The following is a 17,822-nucleotide window of genomic DNA, read 5'->3' as shown; positions in this document are numbered from 1 at the left end:
TATATATATATATATATATATATAATTGCATGCCCCGGTAGCTACGATATGGAGTCTTGCATGCCCGGGATATATATATATGCCCCGGTAGCTAAATGCTTAGTTACGGCGCTGGGCAAAACCAAAGCCTATGGCCAGTATACAATATTTTTCTGTATGCATTCTTTTCTGTTGAGCACTACTGACACCGTTTCCCCCACCCCCCCCCCAAAATTCTGCCAGGCAGTGGCTTAGCCACTGTGTTAGGATCGTTCACACTGAAACATGTGTAAGAAATTGCAATATTGTTATATTTTTCGCTTCCCATTATAGCGGGGCGGACGTGGCATGGGCGGCGCTGATTTTTCTTTTCGCTCACGGAAAGAACTTTTTTATTTACCGCGTTGCTATCAACCAATGAGAATACATAAGCAAGCTGTACTTGCTCAACCCCAAACACAGATGCATGAAACATATATGCTATCATTACTGTATATGCTATGTAGCCTAGCTACTACACACATAGATGTGGTAGAGGACATCTACTATGTAATGAGTAGCCTATGTATTTACATAGAATGCACTCGCCTCATGACATATCTTATTGCCAGCTGACCTCTCCAGCAGCCAGCCTACTAATAAGATTATTATTTTTCACGGATTGTGCAGCCAGCTTCATCAAGGGACGGTAACCAAGTCCATCCAGGTCTTGGAGATGGAGTGGTAAATGTACAACCTGTTATTAATTGAATAACTAAAGAAATAAATCAGAATGAAAACAGTTCTGGACGCTGCTGAGAGAAAACCGGCAAAACTGTTTCAATTCCTGAGTTCGATTACCTACTTGTTTTCATTCTGATTATTTGTTTAGGCTACAACGTGTCCGTCAGCGAATGTCAGTGCAGTGTGATACCAAAAAAAAATGAGTGGTTGGATTTGCTGTCAATCAACCAAGTTTTTTGTTGGATCAGCTGTTTGTACATGTTTTTGTGTTTAAAGGCGCTGTAGTTATACAATGTAGTTAATGCAACTGTGTACACAAGTCCCTCCTCCCCCGAACCTCCAGAAGATTAGGTACCATCGGCAGTCCTGCGTCAGTCAAAGAGTAATTACATTAGTCAGGATTTGTGAAATTAAATAAAATGGTTTGCTTTGCTTTGAACACCAAATGTGAAATGAACAACCATAAGTACGAATGAAATTATATATAGTTACTTATTATCATAATGTGAAATTGAAATCTGATGCGCATGTTAAAAGTTCAAGTCCTTTGCTTCGTATTTCCTTTTTAGTTTTTAAACGGAAGTGTTCTGAACTGAATCTCTCTTTTTAACTATTTTGCACAACAGTGTATTTGGTTATTGGATCTTCTGTTAAAAAAAAAAAGTTCTTTATTTTTCGAAAATAAAACGTCAATGCACTAATAAGAAATCAGGTTGCCAATTTCACCACTGTGACTATTCACCTTAAAAAAGTTACCATTGCCACCCTCTCCCGAAAAAAAATCCTGGCTACGCCACTGTTGCCAGGGTTTATTATTTAAAAATGCGCAGTTTATTTCAAACTTTCAAAACATAATAACATAACAAAGAGTGTCTAAGACCCTTCACCGTTATATTTGTTCTCGTGTGAGACTTTCACTTTTTCAGTCAGCGAAAATATGTGCTAAAACGGAGTGAATTTGAGCCCTGTTAAAATGGCAAAAAGAAAGCTACGTTTGGAGTTTTTCTACAAAAAAAAAAAGCTAAACCTCCAACGCCAGAGACATCAACAGAAACCGAACCTGACTCTTCTGTAGTTCAGAATGTTACGAACAGCACAAGAGTGTGACGATCCTTCCATTTCAAACGCTCAGGTTAGTGCAGATGTAGCTGTCTGTCGATAAGAGACTTTTGCCTGTAAAGTGTTGTTTGCAGCTCTCTTGATTGTGACAATCTGGCGTAGAACTGTTTGTGATGAAATATCTGGTAATGTTAGAAAGCTAGCTTAATGTTTACATAAAAATGGTTAAAATCGGGCATCGGGTTTGAGCACGTTTTTTTTTTTTTTTTCGGGGGGGGGGGGGGGGGGGGGGATGGGGGTGCTGTGCCCCACCAGTTTTTCAAGCAATGAGTCGCCAATACCCGGTAGCTAAATACTTAGTTACGGCGCTGGGCAAAACCAAAGCCTTTGGCCAGTATACAATATTTTTCTGTATGCATTATTTTCTGTTGAGCACTACTGACACCGTTGAAACGGCGAGTCTTAGGTCGCCTGCGGATACATTAGTCCAATCAATGCGTCTGAACCTGGTGTGTAATCCCAAGGTAACTGCTCATTGTTAACACGTTTTAATACGTTAATTCACGTTTTAAGTAATAAAGTGTCCCCTTCAGACATTTTAAAGGAGAGATTCGGAAATAACATTTAAAACTATGCGCGAGTAAATACCATCCTAACTCCTAACATCCAAAAAAAAAAAAAAAAATTATATATATATATATATATATATATATATATATATATATATTTGCATACCCCGGTAGCTAAATGCTTAGTTACGGCGCTGGGCAAAACCAAAGCCCATGGCCAGTATACAATATTTTTCTGTATGCATTATTTTCTGTTGAGCACTACTGACACCGTTGAAACGATAAATACCATTCTAACTCCTAACATCAAAAAAAAAAAAAAAGAAGCCATGAGTCGCCAATGGGCGGGGTTAACCAAATAATTTAAAGTGGGTGGGGCTAACCAAACCATTTAAAGTGGGTGGGGTTAACCACATCATTTCATAAACCTTACTTGTTGTGCACTTCCATTTACTATATCGGTATCAGGGATATTATTTAAATAGTTCACACTTGGGTAAGAAAAGAATAGTATTATTATTTGTTTATTTTAGCAGACGCCTTTATCCAAGGCGACTTACAGAGACTAGGGTGTGTGAACTATGCATCAGCTGCAGAGTCACTTACAATTACGTCTCACCCAAAAGACAGAGCACAAGGAGGTTAAGTGACTTGCTCAGGATCACACAATGAGTCAGTGGCTGAGGTGGGATTTGAACCGGGAACCTGGTTACAAGCCCTGTTCTTTAACCACTGGACCACACAGCCTAATACAACATTTATATAAAATATATTAAAATATCATGATATAACAAGATTTGTTTAAATGATTATCCAGATACAGTATAATATACATAAGAAATTGAAATTGACTTTCAGCACACACAAAAAAAAAGAAAGTAAAACATCTTTGGTGATCTGGGAGAGGAGAGTGCTGCAAGTTCCTTATTATTTCAGTGTTTCAGCCACACCTAATAAGATTGCATGAATGGCATTAACACATGCTCACAGTCCCTACACTGGGTAGAATGGAATTGCTCTTCCTGTGAAATGAGAAAACGTTTTTCACAGTAATCATTACCCAACATCCTTTGAAGACCTGCAGCAACATATAGGCAAGGTTGATAAGGACTTCAGTTAAAATTCTGGTCTACCTGGATTAGTTTCTTGTGGTTTTACCCTAGAAGATAAATATCTAGAATATGGGAATATTGCCTGCAAGTGAGTAAAATGTTTTTCTTTCTTACGTTAGAAGTTGTTTCACCTTGAATGGAACTACCATATATTTGCAGAAATTAACTTTCAATGGATACTATGTCTCAAGTTAGAAATACGAGTTTCATTAGAGTTAATTTTGTTCAGTTTAAATAATAAGTAATGCAAATAAATACATAGTTTTAAGAATACAATTTTATCTATTTCTACCAACCTTCATTGTTTTGTCTGTTTCAGACCCCTCTACATAGGGGCAGGAATAGCCACAGTCAGTGTGACCACAAGCAGGCAGACAAGCAGCAGTGACCTCATCTTCAGAGCTCAACACTGAACCACAAGCATGTTGCAGGATGTTATATAGCAGTTTAGCTTAGGGCTCCTCTCAATTTCAAAAACCTCACAAAACAGCAAGAGAATGATATAGCAGTTTGGTGTACTGTAAAGCCTATAAAGTGAGATTTGGAGTGAAGATCTTTTACGAATGTTGAAGTATTGATGGATTAAATAATACTTAATATTTATGTAACTTCTGGACTTACAGAGACTAGGGTGAGTGAACTATGCATCAGCTGCATAATGGATTTAATTATGAGTTTTTGCCACTGAACAACACAAAAAAGTCCATAATGTCAAAGTGAAAAATAAAATCTACAAATTGTTCTAAATTAATTACAAATACAAAACAGAAAATAATTGATTGCATAAGTATTCACCCCCTTGAGTCAATATTTGGTAGAGGCACCTTTGGCAGCAATTACAGCCACGAGTCTATTTGTATAAGTCTCTACCAGCTTTGCACATCTGGACACTGCAATTTTTGCATCTTCACGAGCTTTCCAGGCCCTGACGCAGAGAAGCATCCCCATAGCATGATGCTGCCACCACCATGCTTCACGGTAGGGATGGTGTTCTCAGGATGATGTGCGGTGTTAGGCTTGCGCCAAACATAGCGCTTAGCGTTGTGGCCAAAAAGCTCTATTTTGGTCTCATCACACCATAGAATCTTCTTCCACTTGGTCTCAGAGTCTCCCACATGCCTTCTGGCAAACTCTAGCCGAGATTTGATGCAAGTTTTTTTCAACAATGGCTTTCTTTTTGCCACTCTCCCATAAAGGCCAGTTTTGTACAGCACCCGGGCTATTGTTGCCGTATGCACAGTGTCTCCCAGCTCAGCCGTGGAAGACTGTAACTCCTTTAGAGTTGCCATAGGCCTCTTGGTGGCCTCCCTGGCTAGTGCCCTTCTCGCCCGGATACTCAGTTTTTGAGGACAGCCTTTTCTAGACAGATTCACAGTTGTGCCATATTCTCTCCATTTCTTAATAATGGACTTTACTGTGCTCCGGGGGATATTCAATGCCTTGGAAATGTTCTTATATCCTACCCGATTGGTGCTTTTGAAGAACCTTATTCCGGATTTGCTTTGAATGTTCCTTCATCTTCATGATGTAGTTTTTGTTAGGAAATGTACTAACCAACTGTGGGACCTCCCAGAGACAGGTGTATTTAACCTGAAATCATGTGAAACACCTTAATTGCACACAGGTGGACACCATTCAACTAATTATGTGACTTCTAAAGACAATTGGTTGCACCAGAGCTTATTTAGGTGTGTCATAGCAAAGGGAGTGAATACTTATGCAATCAATTATTTTCAGTTTTATATTTGTAATTAATTTAGAACAATTTGTAGATTTTATTTTTCACTTTTCACTTTTTGTGTTGATCAGTAGCAAAAACTCCTAATTAAATCCATTTTGATTCCATTTGTAACACAATAAAATGTGGAAAAGTCCAAGGGGGGTGAATACTTTTGAGTGTCACTGTGTGTGTATATATATATATATATATATATATATATATATATATATATATATATATATATATATAATGATAAGTCAGTCCGTCCTATAACCTCCAGATGTCCACATGACCAAATACAAATTCCCCATAAACTGATCTAAAGAATAAATAAGTTATTAACACATTAACTATTGGCTAATGAGTAATTATAGCTATAGAAATTGAGGCAATCAAGGCTTTTGGTTTTAGAAAAAGAAAAAAAACATGACTGTGCCAGATTACAAAATGTACATCAGTACCCATTTGCAGTCATGCACTGTGACGACAATATATTTTTCATAATCTGCCATTTATCTTTAGAACATTATAGAAAGGCTTTAGTAGACAGACATTTGAAATTACTGAAAAAAGAGATCTTAAAGTTGCAACCCTTAGCATATAGATGAATCATTTCCCTGATGTTAAAAACCAAATTGCAACCAGAGATATATTTTTTTAAAATATTGCTCGAGCAGGAATATGTATTTTAAAGATCCTCAAGGAGGCTAGTAATCCAAGATTCAGGGCCACACTGTAAATGGCACTGCCTATATCTTGAAGAAATACTTAAATAAAAATATTATAATAGAAATCCCAAATCCAAGAAAGAAGACAACCACTCTAATTTTTTTAAGCCTTTAAGAAATTGGATTTAAAGCTTGATTAGTCATTAGCCCTTTCTGTGTGTTAATTCATCATGTCAAAATTGGTAATGTTTAATTATTGTTAATTACACATATTAGGTGTACTCCACTGACATTGTGTGGTTGTAGGACTAATTTACAGGTCAGAAAACCTTTAAAAGATTGCATGAAATTCTCAAGGACTTATTCAAGTGTTAAAGCTTTGTGAACACAACAAAACAGCTGTCAAAAGCATTCTGTCTTAAAAAGACATAAATCCATTAAAATGAACACCCTCCCACCAACCCACATCCTTCACACACATGCATATACACAAACACACACAAGAAGAATACCAATTTCAAAAGATACCAAAATAAACTCAAGAACAAAGTGATTTTTATTTTTGTTCTTTATTAAAATGTCTTCATCTAGACAATGTGGGGAAGCTATAAAAAAAGGCCAACAAGATGCTCGGATATATTGTGATAAGTGTTGAATTTAAATCAAGGGAAGTAATGTTAAAACTTTACAATGCATTAGTAAGACCTCATCTAGAATATTGTGTTCAGTTCTGGTCACCTCGTTACAAAAAGGATATTGCTGCTCAAGAAAGAGTGAAAAGAAGAGCGACCAGAATTATCCCGGGTTTAAAAGGCATGTCGTATGCAGACAGGCTAAAAGAATTGAATCTATTCAGTCTCGAACAAAGAAGACTACGCGGTGATCTGATTCAAGCATTCAAAATGCTAAAAGGTATTGACAATGTCGACCCAGGGGACTTTTTCGACAAGGACCAGGAGTCACAAATGGAGATTAGATAAAGGGGCATTCAGAACAGAAAATAGGAGGCACTTTTCTACACAGAGAATTGTGAGGGTCTGGAACCCGCTCCCCAGTAATGTTGTTGAAGCCGACACCCTGGGATCCTTCAAGAAGCTGCTTGATGAGATTCTGGGATCAATAAGCTACTAACAACCAAAAGAGCAAGATGGGCCGAATGGCCTCCTCTCGTTTGTAAACTTTCTTATGTTCTTAAAATGTTTGTTTACTTAGGCATGAGCATGCTGTATATGCTATCCTGACACAGATACATGATTTACTAGCGCAGGATTTAAAAAAAAAAAAAAAAAAAAGAACAATATTTGGTTATCAGGCCAACATGCATTTGACTGTGATTTTTCTGCACTTCGACTGGCAGGATCACGACGTCACTTGTTGGATCCACCTTCACATTAGGACAGGATCAGCTGTATGCTGGGGAAAGGTGAGAATCCTTTTAATAAAACTTCCCATGTAGTTTGTTTAATGTTTGGTATCACTTATCCTCAAAATGGGCAAAATCTGCTACGATCACAAGATATATGGTGTCTGATTTAGTTGCTTGATAAGGAAGAAATCTAGATGGTGCTATTTTTTCATCAGCGTGTGTCAACATTCTATAGAACCATTGAATAGTAGACCCCTCTATCTGGTAAATAGGGGCATATTAATCAAGCTTGTAAAAACTGAAGCATTTCACTTTTTTTTTTTTTTATATAAATTTAGTCGTTGCCAATTATTTTTTATTATTTTCTCCCCAATTTGGAATGGCCAATTATTTTATTATGCTCAGCTCACCGCTACCACCCCAGGGCTGACTCTGGAGGGCGAAGACAAACACACGCTGTCCGGTTTCATCCTAGGAATCTGAAAAATAGTAATGGCATTTGCAAAGTTGTTTCTATTATCAATAATTGTATTAAGAGTTCCAAAATAATGCAATGTAAACAAAAACTGACAAGTTTAAATATCTTTTAATTGATTTTTAAAAAACAAATTAAAAAAATGGACTAACTGAAGGTGACATGTTTTCTGATTGATTTGGTAATGAAGTGCCACATAACACTGCAGTCTAGGGAATGGCTACAGGAAAGATAACTTACTGTTACAGGAGCCTCCTTTTTAGCTGATATTACAGATAGGCAGCCCAGACAAGGTCTTGGACGTCTCTTTGGGTTGGCTTCGAATTGTCTCTTTTCTCTGATCGGAATGTCTGGAGGGGAGGTGGCCTTCTGGTAAGATAGCAATAAGATTTAAAAAATGACATCTCTGTAAAAATTAAAAAAGGCAGTACCCCACCATCAAGTATAATTTTACACTAAAATATTTTGTCTTATTAACTTTAATTAACACCAACGATATTCATTCACAAATTAGTTCATTGTGTAAACATATCCCAGGGTTTCTACTGCGCATCTCCTTCTACCTTCCTTAGCTCCACACATTCCCACAATCCCCTTCTGCTACTGCACACTCTGAAAAGAGATCCCACTGGATGAGATTGTTTATTACATCTTTAAAGGGAGCGTATAAAACCAATGAACTACTCCATTGCATGTTAAACTTATTTTCGATCAACCAATGAGTTAGAAATAAGTGTGCATGACATGGCCAGTGACTGTGACTTATTCGTGCTGCAAATGATTTGATGTTACACCACCACTCTCTTACTTCAGACAAACACCACAACCCCTAGTCCTTTACACATTTACACATTTTTTATAAACAAAACACAAAACATCCATATAAGATGGATATGTGTAAAAGATCTGAATCATTGATATGTCCAGAGGGTGAAACAATGTGGCAGGAAAATGGTTCATTTTTATGGGACAGCACTGGTAATGGAACCTAAGTTAAAAAAAATAAAAATAAAATCAGGAAGATAAGCTGTGTACCAAACATAGACAATAACTCAAAAGTGAATTAAGTTTCCGATTGTATACCTGGCTATACACAGTTACTACTGATATAAAGACATTTTGGCTCATCTAACCTAGGTCTATGGCATATCCTGAAAACAGATTATTACAAAAATATGATTTCAAACAGCATACAAATGTAAGGGGACAGAGAAAAATAATAATTTGAATCTATCTGTCTCTCTAATGCGGGTTCCTAAACATCACGTTGTAATTCTAATTACCTTTTCTTGTCCCTTGTCAAATCTACCCCATACTGTGCTGGCTTGGCCGCCTCCAGCATCTTCACCATCTCCGTCCAGCAAGGATACAACACCAGGAGAAGCAGGTCTTTTTTTACAAATCTGAAAAAAATACATTTGTATTTTAGATGTAATTTCTTGTCACGGGACATTATGTAAATGCTATTATCCATGGTGCTTACGACAAACATTTACACTTGGGTCTCTTTGAGAAAGACATTACTAAATCTCAACAAAGAATTTGCCATGCTTACAATTTGCCTATGCTTATGTATACATATACATCTCCTGCCACGTAAACTCTAAACGATGAACATGACATATCAACAGTATGTACAGGATAGAATAAGAATTAGCAATGAAATGTTTAATCACAGTCTGATGAGGGATTATCCAGATGTATGTAAAACTGTGTGACATTCACAATCTTGTATATTATCATTAATGTATACTCTATAATGTTGATGCTAAGTTTCCTGTCAATTGGATAAACAGTTTGTAACAAATTGTGTGTGTGTGTGTACAGCCACCTCCACTTCATCCCCTTCGCAATGGATTTCATCCCCAGCTGGGGATAACAGAGCTGGTATAAAAATCCAACTGTAGTCTCCCTTGGAGCACCAGACAGTGGCATGAATAAAGAGATTAGAAATTGCCCGCTTAGAGGGTATAAACTATCTCTTTAAAGTTTAAAATTACCAGCTTTTAGTGGTTGGTGTCCAGTCGTCATTTTTTACAGTTTCTTCGTTTCACTTTTCCTTTTGTTCAGTCATCCTGGTGCAATATATATATATATATATATATATATATATATATAAAATAAAGAGCTAGTTATAACTTTTAAATGAATCTTAACCTCAAAAACACTATCAGGGGGTCCTCGAGTGGCTCACCTGGTAAAAGCGTGGTTGTGTGGTCATACAGCACAGGTTCGCGTCCTGGCTGTGCAAAGTTGTCGGTCTTCGCTGTGAATTCCAAAGGGAGCGTAACATTGGCTCTGGCACTCCCGTGGGTTAGGGAAGCAAAAACAAAAGGGACTGTTTCTCCTCATTGCGCTACAGTGAACCCTGCTGGCCAGGCGCCCTGTGAGCTCAAAAGCGGACACCTGCAGGGCTGGCCTTTGTCCTCCAGAGGTCAGTAGCTCGCTGACATCCGCTCTCGAGTTCCTGGGTGTAAAAGAGGATAATAGTTTGGTTGTGGGATCGGAGGACGCCCACTGAACCTTTGGATCTCCTGAGCTGTGTAAGGAATTGCTGCGATGAGGAGAAAAAATAATTGGACATTCCAAATTGGGGAGAAAATCGGGGGTAAAATAATTGGGCACACTAAATGTATATATACATAACTTCACGTCTGTCCCCAGGCAGGACGATTGAGATATTCGGTAAAGAAACAATGCTATAATTAATCCCTGTAATTACGCCAATTACAGATGTTTCTTTTGCTCCTAAATTATATTGGGATGGTCAGTAAATCATTTGCTGACAATTGCATCATTCACAGAAGGTGTGCGGCAGGTGTGGGATTAATTGGGCCTATTTATATCCCCATCGCTCACAACTTCTTAATTTCATTTTCAGAAATTGTAAAACAGTTTGTGTTAACTCTATAGACACCAGCCCCCTATATACCAACTAAAGTCCATTTATATTAAATATTTAAGTACGAGCATCCCAGGGAGAAAACTAGAATATCTCAATCGTCCTGCCTGGGGACAGACGTGAAGTTATGTATATATACATTTAGTGTGACCGGAGGGTTGTGGGTTCAATCCCCAGTGGGGGGACACTGCTGTTGTACCCTTGAGCAAGGTACTTTACCTAGATTGCTCCAGTAAAAACCCAACTGTATAAATGGGTAATTGTATGTAAAAATAATGTGATATCTGTATAATGTGAAATAATGTATAATGTGATTTCTTGTAACAATTGTAAGTCGCCCTGGATAAGGGCGTCTGCTAAGAAATAAATAATAATAATAATAATAAATGAGCAAGTGTGCTCAGGTCAGCGCTTTGTGGTAACTGCAGGTATTTGCATCACACTGCTGAATGACCAATAGCCACCCAGTACTGTACATTGCAAATGGGCTGTTTCATCTGAGCTCAACTGTGTTAACCCTGACCTAGTCGAGGTTGGTGAACCCTGTTGTTCTGATTATCAACATAATGTCAATAAATCTTACAAGACTGCATCACACACTTAAAGCAGTTTTTGGCAAAAACACCCACCACCACTGTCAAGTGCATAGGAAAAACAACCATAGTTTAACTGCAGTGGAGAAGATTGGATTTAAATAATTGCAAAATACTGCATGTTTGTATATTGAAATAATGAACATGTTAATGATTATTAAAAATACCAATTGTAGTTGTTTTTTTCAGACAAACATAAAACTGTAGGCCACTGTTTAGTGTCTGAAGGGGACACTGTATGCTAACCAAAGCCCATGGCCAGTATACAATATTTTTCTGTATGCATTATTTTCTGTTGAGCACTACTGACACCGTGGAAACGGTGAGTCTTAGGTCGCCTGCGGATACATTAGTCCAATCAATGCGGCTGAACCTGGTGTGTAATCCCAAGGTAACTGCTCACAGTTAACACGTTTTAATACGTTAATTCACGTTTTAAGTAATACAGTGTCCCCTTCAGACATGTTAAAGGAGAAATTCGGAAATAACATACAAAACTATGCGCGAGTAAATACCATCCTAACTCCTAACATCCAAAAAAAAAAAAAAAAGAAAAAAAAAAAACAATAATATATATATATATATATATATATATATATATATATATATATATATATATATATATATATATATATATAATTGCATGCCCGGTATCTACGAAATGGAGTCTTGCATGCCCCAGTAGAGGCAATATTGAGTCTTTCCATCCACCTCCGGTTGCTTCATTCCGGAGGTCCATGCAATTTATAAATATATATATATATATATATATATATATATATATATATATATATATATATATATATATATATATATATTGCATGCCCCGGTAGCTAAATGCTTAGTTACGGCGCTGGGGAAAACCAAAGCCCATGGCCAGTATACAATATTTTTCTGTATGCATTATTTTCTGTTGAGCACTACTGACACCGTTGAAACGGTGAGTCTTAGGTCGCCTGCGGATACATTAGTCCATTCAATGCGTCTGAACCTGGTGTGTAATCCTAAGGTAACTGCTCACAGTTAACACGTTTTAATACGTTAATTCACGTTTTAAGTAATACAGTGTCCCCTTCAGACATGTCTAAGGAGAAATTCGGAAATAACATACAAAACTATGCGCGAGTAAAACTCCAAACATCCAAAAAAAAAAAAAAAATTATATATATATATATATATATATATATATAATTGCATGCCCGGTATCTACGATATGGAGTCTTGCATGCCCCGGTAGCTGCAATATTGAGTCTTTCCATCCACCTCCGGTTGCTTCATTCCGGAGGTCAAGGGCGTAGGTTTGGTTTGAACATTGGTGGGGACACAATTTTGTAGGGGGGCGGAGTCACGGTCGCTAGTGGGGTTCGGGGGCATGCCCCCCCGGGAAGAAATTTTTTAGTAGACAGCTATTAAATGGTAACTTCTGGTGGCTTGAAATGAATGCTGGACATGAATCGAGGACAGTTTGATTGACATGAAGTTGGCTGGTATACACTTAAAACACTATGATAAAGTGTCCCTCCTGGAAGCTGGTTTGACATCCCTGCTGTAGAATTACTAATAACCTGAATTATAACCTATCCCAGCCTTACTGTAAGCTACCAATACCCCTGGCGCTACAAGCATGAGCACATGCACGCTCACGTGCTCTGCCTGCCACTCCTGTGTCTGTGCTGCTGCTCGTACCTGGGTGCATTGCTTCATTCACCTGATAAAATAATAAATTGATGCATGCCATATAGAGAGAAAATATATGGCTATGCTAACTTTATTTGCTGAGTATTACTATACAGCATTAGCCTACTATTATATCACAATGTGCCTCAAACAATAATATATCTCAAAACTGAGTCTAACACTTTCACTGTTATAATCACTAAGCCATTACAGACCCCACCTGCGACCCTGTTGCTCCACCTGCCTCTGTACTGCTTTTACCAGGCTGCACTGCTTCACTCGCCTGATAAAATGATAAATTGATGCATGCTGTTTAGAGAGAAAGTATGACTCTGTTAACTTCATTAGTAAATTATTTTTTCATTTGCTATGAGAATCATTATCAATTGTGTTTATTACTTTAATAACATCTTCCTACTTACACTTTGACTTTTTGTAAAAAAAACTTCCTTATGTCCATCTTTATTTTTTTGGTTGCTATTATGCTTTAGTCACCTAAAGCCAAATTGAAGTGATTAGCTAATAGTTGAATGACGATATCAAAACATGCTCACGCACACTCTCTCTCTCTCTCTCTCTCTCTCTCTCTCTCTCTCTCTCTCACACACTCACACACACACACACACACACACACACACACACACACATAATGATTTAGCTGTGAAACAAGCTAGCTAGCCACCAAGGACGTTGGGTTAGCAGCTAGCAATGGGTCGCTAACGTAATAGGTAGGTAGCTTTATTCTCTCAAACTATGTTGCTGACGAGCTGACAATACCTTCAGCCGCGGCACCTGGCTTTCATTCAGTCAGTGGCTCACACTCATATCAGCCTGACCGGCAAGCGGCAACTTCAGATGAGCGTCTTTCCAGAGTCCAGCCTAAACCAGCGGTTCTCAACCTTTTTTTTACTCACGCCACACTGAAATTTATTTGTATATCTGTCGTTGTACCCCCCCATCAAATACATATGTTCGTGTTCGCTTTTTACACACACGATACAAAAATATCAAGCAAGGAGTAAGTTAGTTACAAAGGGAGGAAGGAGGATTGAAATAATATGACAACGCATTAACCAACAAACACAAACATCGAATTAAACTGATTATATTTATTCTTATTTTTTAAAATAAATGTGAAAATTATGGCACAATGTACACCGTTTAAGAATGACTAGAATTTTTTTTTTTATTTTAAACCCGGAGATTTACCTTTCACTCCCGAGTCCTTGTGCACTTTCGCACTTCAATGAAAACAACACACTCTGCTGGTCCCTGACGTCAGCCACGCACTGAGTCCGTGTTACAGTGATGCAGTATGGAAGGGCCAAAGCCAATCAAATTAGCGTTTTTTTTTTGTTTTGTTTTTTTTGGAGGAGGGAGGACTAACGATGGGGAGGGGCGGGGGGCTTGAGAGAGTTAACCCTTTGTGGAGCAGATAAAATGACTTGACAAAAGACGTTTAAGATTTATCAAAATTATTGGTAGGGACAATTCAACGGTCCCTTGACATTGGTAGGGACATGTCCCTACCATCCCTAGCTAAATCTACGCCGGTGCGTGAAATAGTAGACTTTGTAATGTATCCTGTTGTGAAAAAGTCGTCACTTTCACATTTGCAGATTTTAATTGGAGAATTTCTCAGCGAATTTAATAGACTGTATCCTGGTAATTGTATACCAAAATTGCATTACTTGGTACACTACCCCAGATTGCTAGCTGAATTTGGACCACTTTGATCACTTTGGTGCTTACGTTTTGAAGGAAAGCACCAGTACTTTAAGCGGCTTGCAAGAAATGTGTGGAACTTCCGGAACATCTGCTTTACTTTAGCAAAAAGACATCAACAAAGACAGTGTTGGGATTTTTGTTGTGCAGATGCTTTGCATCAGTCATATGAGCAAGAAGGGTCTTGTGTTGTTCAGCTATCATCTACATCTTTGAAAGACATTATTCTTGAAAAATGCAATATTCAAGCCAGTGAACTTGAAGCTGATGAAACCATACTGAAAGTAAAGAAACTAACTGTGGATCACGTGAAATACGAAGTCAAGGATTACTTCATTGTCGATGTAGTCCATGAGGATTTACCCATTTTTTTCAAAATCTTGCATATCATTCAGTTTAGGTGTACATGGATTTTGTGTGGGAAACTGTATTTTGCTCTGGAATTTAATTCTCACCTTCATGCCTTCAAAATAGAGGCTTTGCATGAGTGGTGTACATTAACACCTGGCAATGAAGTTGACTACCATGCACTAGATGCTTATGAAGACAGTGATGGATGTTTATATATTGCACCTCATCATACTGTGTATAAGGTACTGCTTGCATTTAAAACTGTGATATTAATTACAATGGCAGGTTAACATTGGTGCTTATTTTTCTGATTAATTTTATGTTTTTTTGTTCATTAGGTGAAGAAATAGATGGTGAGACTCTTTTAGGTCTGACAGAACATATGATTGGAAAGATCTTCCGAACTATGAAGGACCAAGTCAAATTTTTAAAGGCTCTCGAGAACCTTAAAAGGTATGTAATGACAAATATATTATACATTATGTTAGTCTATTGTTGTGTTTTAGTATTTACATTTAAATACCACATACTATACAGGAATCACTTTGAAAAGTATAAATTACTACTACCAGTACGCTTTTTGTATTGTAATGTTGTATTGTAAGAAAGATGTATATTATGGGAGTACATTTCTTTATGGAAACACACAGAGAGAGAGAGAGAGAGAGAGAGAGAGAGAGAGAGAGAGAGAGAGAGAGAGAGAGAGAGAGAGAGAGAGAGAGAGAGAGAGAGAGAGAGAGAGAGAGAGAGAGAGAGAGAGAGAGAGAGAGAGAGAGGTATTTTCACTAGTTTAATTCCTGAAAATGAGGACTGGGAATGTATGGTTTTAAACTTCTGTGTAGAAAATTAATATGGCTGTTATATTATAAGGCTCTGTTTAAATATCAAGTCTTTAGATATTTTCAGGTGATTAAAATTATGAAATATTGTTTTTTTTGTTGTTTTTTGTATTTTCATAGAACAAAAGCAAATGAGCATATTGTTTCAGAGAAGGTGCTACCAGTAGAATGCAGAGAAGTGCCACAAACCTCAACAAGTGTTCATGTTTGGACCGCATGTTATACATTGCCTATATTTCCTCCAGTTGTACAGATGGCCCTTGATAGAAAGGACATTGGTTTCAAATCAAAAGACAAATCTGCCCTTCGTGCAGCTCTAATACAGACTCTGTTTGATGACCTCAGCAAATATACGCTGTAAGAACTGAGATTTCGGTGTTTGTTTTAGATACATAGGCAACCAATTTTAGAATAATTACATAACATAAAATAGCATATTCATTTTTAAAATGATTACTATTTTTTTTTTAAATCTATCATAACAGCAATATTTTATTCAATAGAAAAAGTTTTATTAAATTCATTTTGATAATGCTTTTCAGCATGTTTTTTTTGTAAATTAAAGCAATTGTAAAATGCAACTGTATTTCATGACATTATTTCTCAAATATATATTTTTCTTATAATTCACTTACAATTCATATGCCTATATTATTTTCTAATCTGTATATTTAGGTATCCAGACCACATAATGTACAGTACTGTGCTAAGTACTTTGTGCTGTAAGTACAGATTTCTAAGGGATGACAGCCAAACTGGATATGTGAGTATACATTTGGTAGTTATATTCATAAAAGAAATAGTCGAATAAACATTAATTTGTCAAAATTATGCAGCGTTAAATATATTTTTACTAGTTGATATGTATTTTTTATAGCCAGATAATGGACATAGGTTTAACTTTCTATCATTGTTTCAGGCTACTCTACTTGAAATACTGAGAAATAAATTCAAAAAAGAGAGAAAGACACTTATTTCAGTGGAGACTGTAGAAGACATGAAAAAAAAGTTTGGTGCTGTGGGTCGAGGAAGGAAGCGTGCACCAGAGCAACAGCAACCGCTCATGAAAAAGAGAAGAGAATCTGTAAGCCTAACTCTTGGATCTGCATTGACAGAAATAGATTGAAATAGAATTACATACTTTATATATGTACATACATGCAATTGTGTAGTTTATTAGCTAATTGGCTTTCATGGAGAGTACTTGATCTTTAGCATTTTTCCAGAGTAAAGAAAAGCACAGAGAATACATGCAGTAAATGCCTGATCATAAGTATTGAATTACTTAACGTTATGATACATATTGCAGATGCAAAGTGAGGAGTTCCCAGGAGAAGACGAGCATAGTATTGCCAAACACTTGGACTCCATAAGAAAAGAAATAACGAAATTGAGGCCGAACATTGAAGCCATATGTGACAGCATGAATAGAACTGTACACACTCGGGAAAGAATGATGGAGAAGAAGTCCACTGAAGAAGTCCTTGGTCTGTTTCCATTCCTAAAGCATCCTAAACTGGTAGGTACTAGTTTTTATTCTACTATGGTGATTGATGAGAAATTAATATTTTTAGTTATAAGCATGTATAATCACTTTAATTAGTCCTCCTAGGTGACCTTTCTGCATCAGCAATCCACCTGCTCCAGCTTTTACAAAACTCCACTGCTCCTGGTTTTTCCCATGCAACTTCTTTCTGCTCGCATTCAGTTTAGTTTGATTTTGTTTTATTTATTGATTTTTTTAACTACTACATTATTTGTAAGTATTCAACTCTTTTTTACAGCTGTGTATATCGCCTTGGATAAAGGCATATGATAAATAAATAAATATAATAATAACTTTAGCATCTGTATTTTAGCTGTTGCACGAAGTAGAACTACGTTTTGGAGTAAACTTGGAACGGAACCTAATGAGTGGCCTATCCAGAATGGTAGATGCTATTTTCAGACTTTCTAGTGGGCATCTTCTAACTACTGTGATGTCCTACATTGAAGATGCTTCAGATAAGACACAGGGAAATGGTAATGTATAAGAAATATTTATTGTACATCAAATTGTTTTGA

At 37.1% G+C, this 17,822-nt stretch overlaps 1 long non-coding RNA gene across 1 annotated transcript; it reads right to left on the bottom strand.

Moving 5' to 3' along the window:
• Positions 1-7,922: 7,922 nt before the first annotated feature.
• LOC131737035 (uncharacterized) lies at positions 7,923-9,741 on the bottom strand. Its single transcript, XR_009328610.1, has 3 exons — positions 9,672-9,741; positions 8,955-9,074; positions 7,923-8,040 (listed from the first exon to the last, which is right to left on the bottom strand). It is a non-coding gene; the product is annotated as an uncharacterized LOC131737035 (long non-coding RNA).
• Positions 9,742-17,822: the final 8,081 nt, after the last annotated feature.

This window comes from Acipenser ruthenus, chromosome 4 (assembly GCF_902713425.1).
Source record: "Acipenser ruthenus chromosome 4, fAciRut3.2 maternal haplotype, whole genome shotgun sequence".
Classification (NCBI taxonomy): domain Eukaryota; kingdom Metazoa; phylum Chordata; class Actinopteri; order Acipenseriformes; family Acipenseridae; genus Acipenser; species Acipenser ruthenus.
The sequence above is the reverse complement of the archived record's forward strand: the minus strand, read 5'-3'. Positions and strand labels throughout refer to the sequence as shown.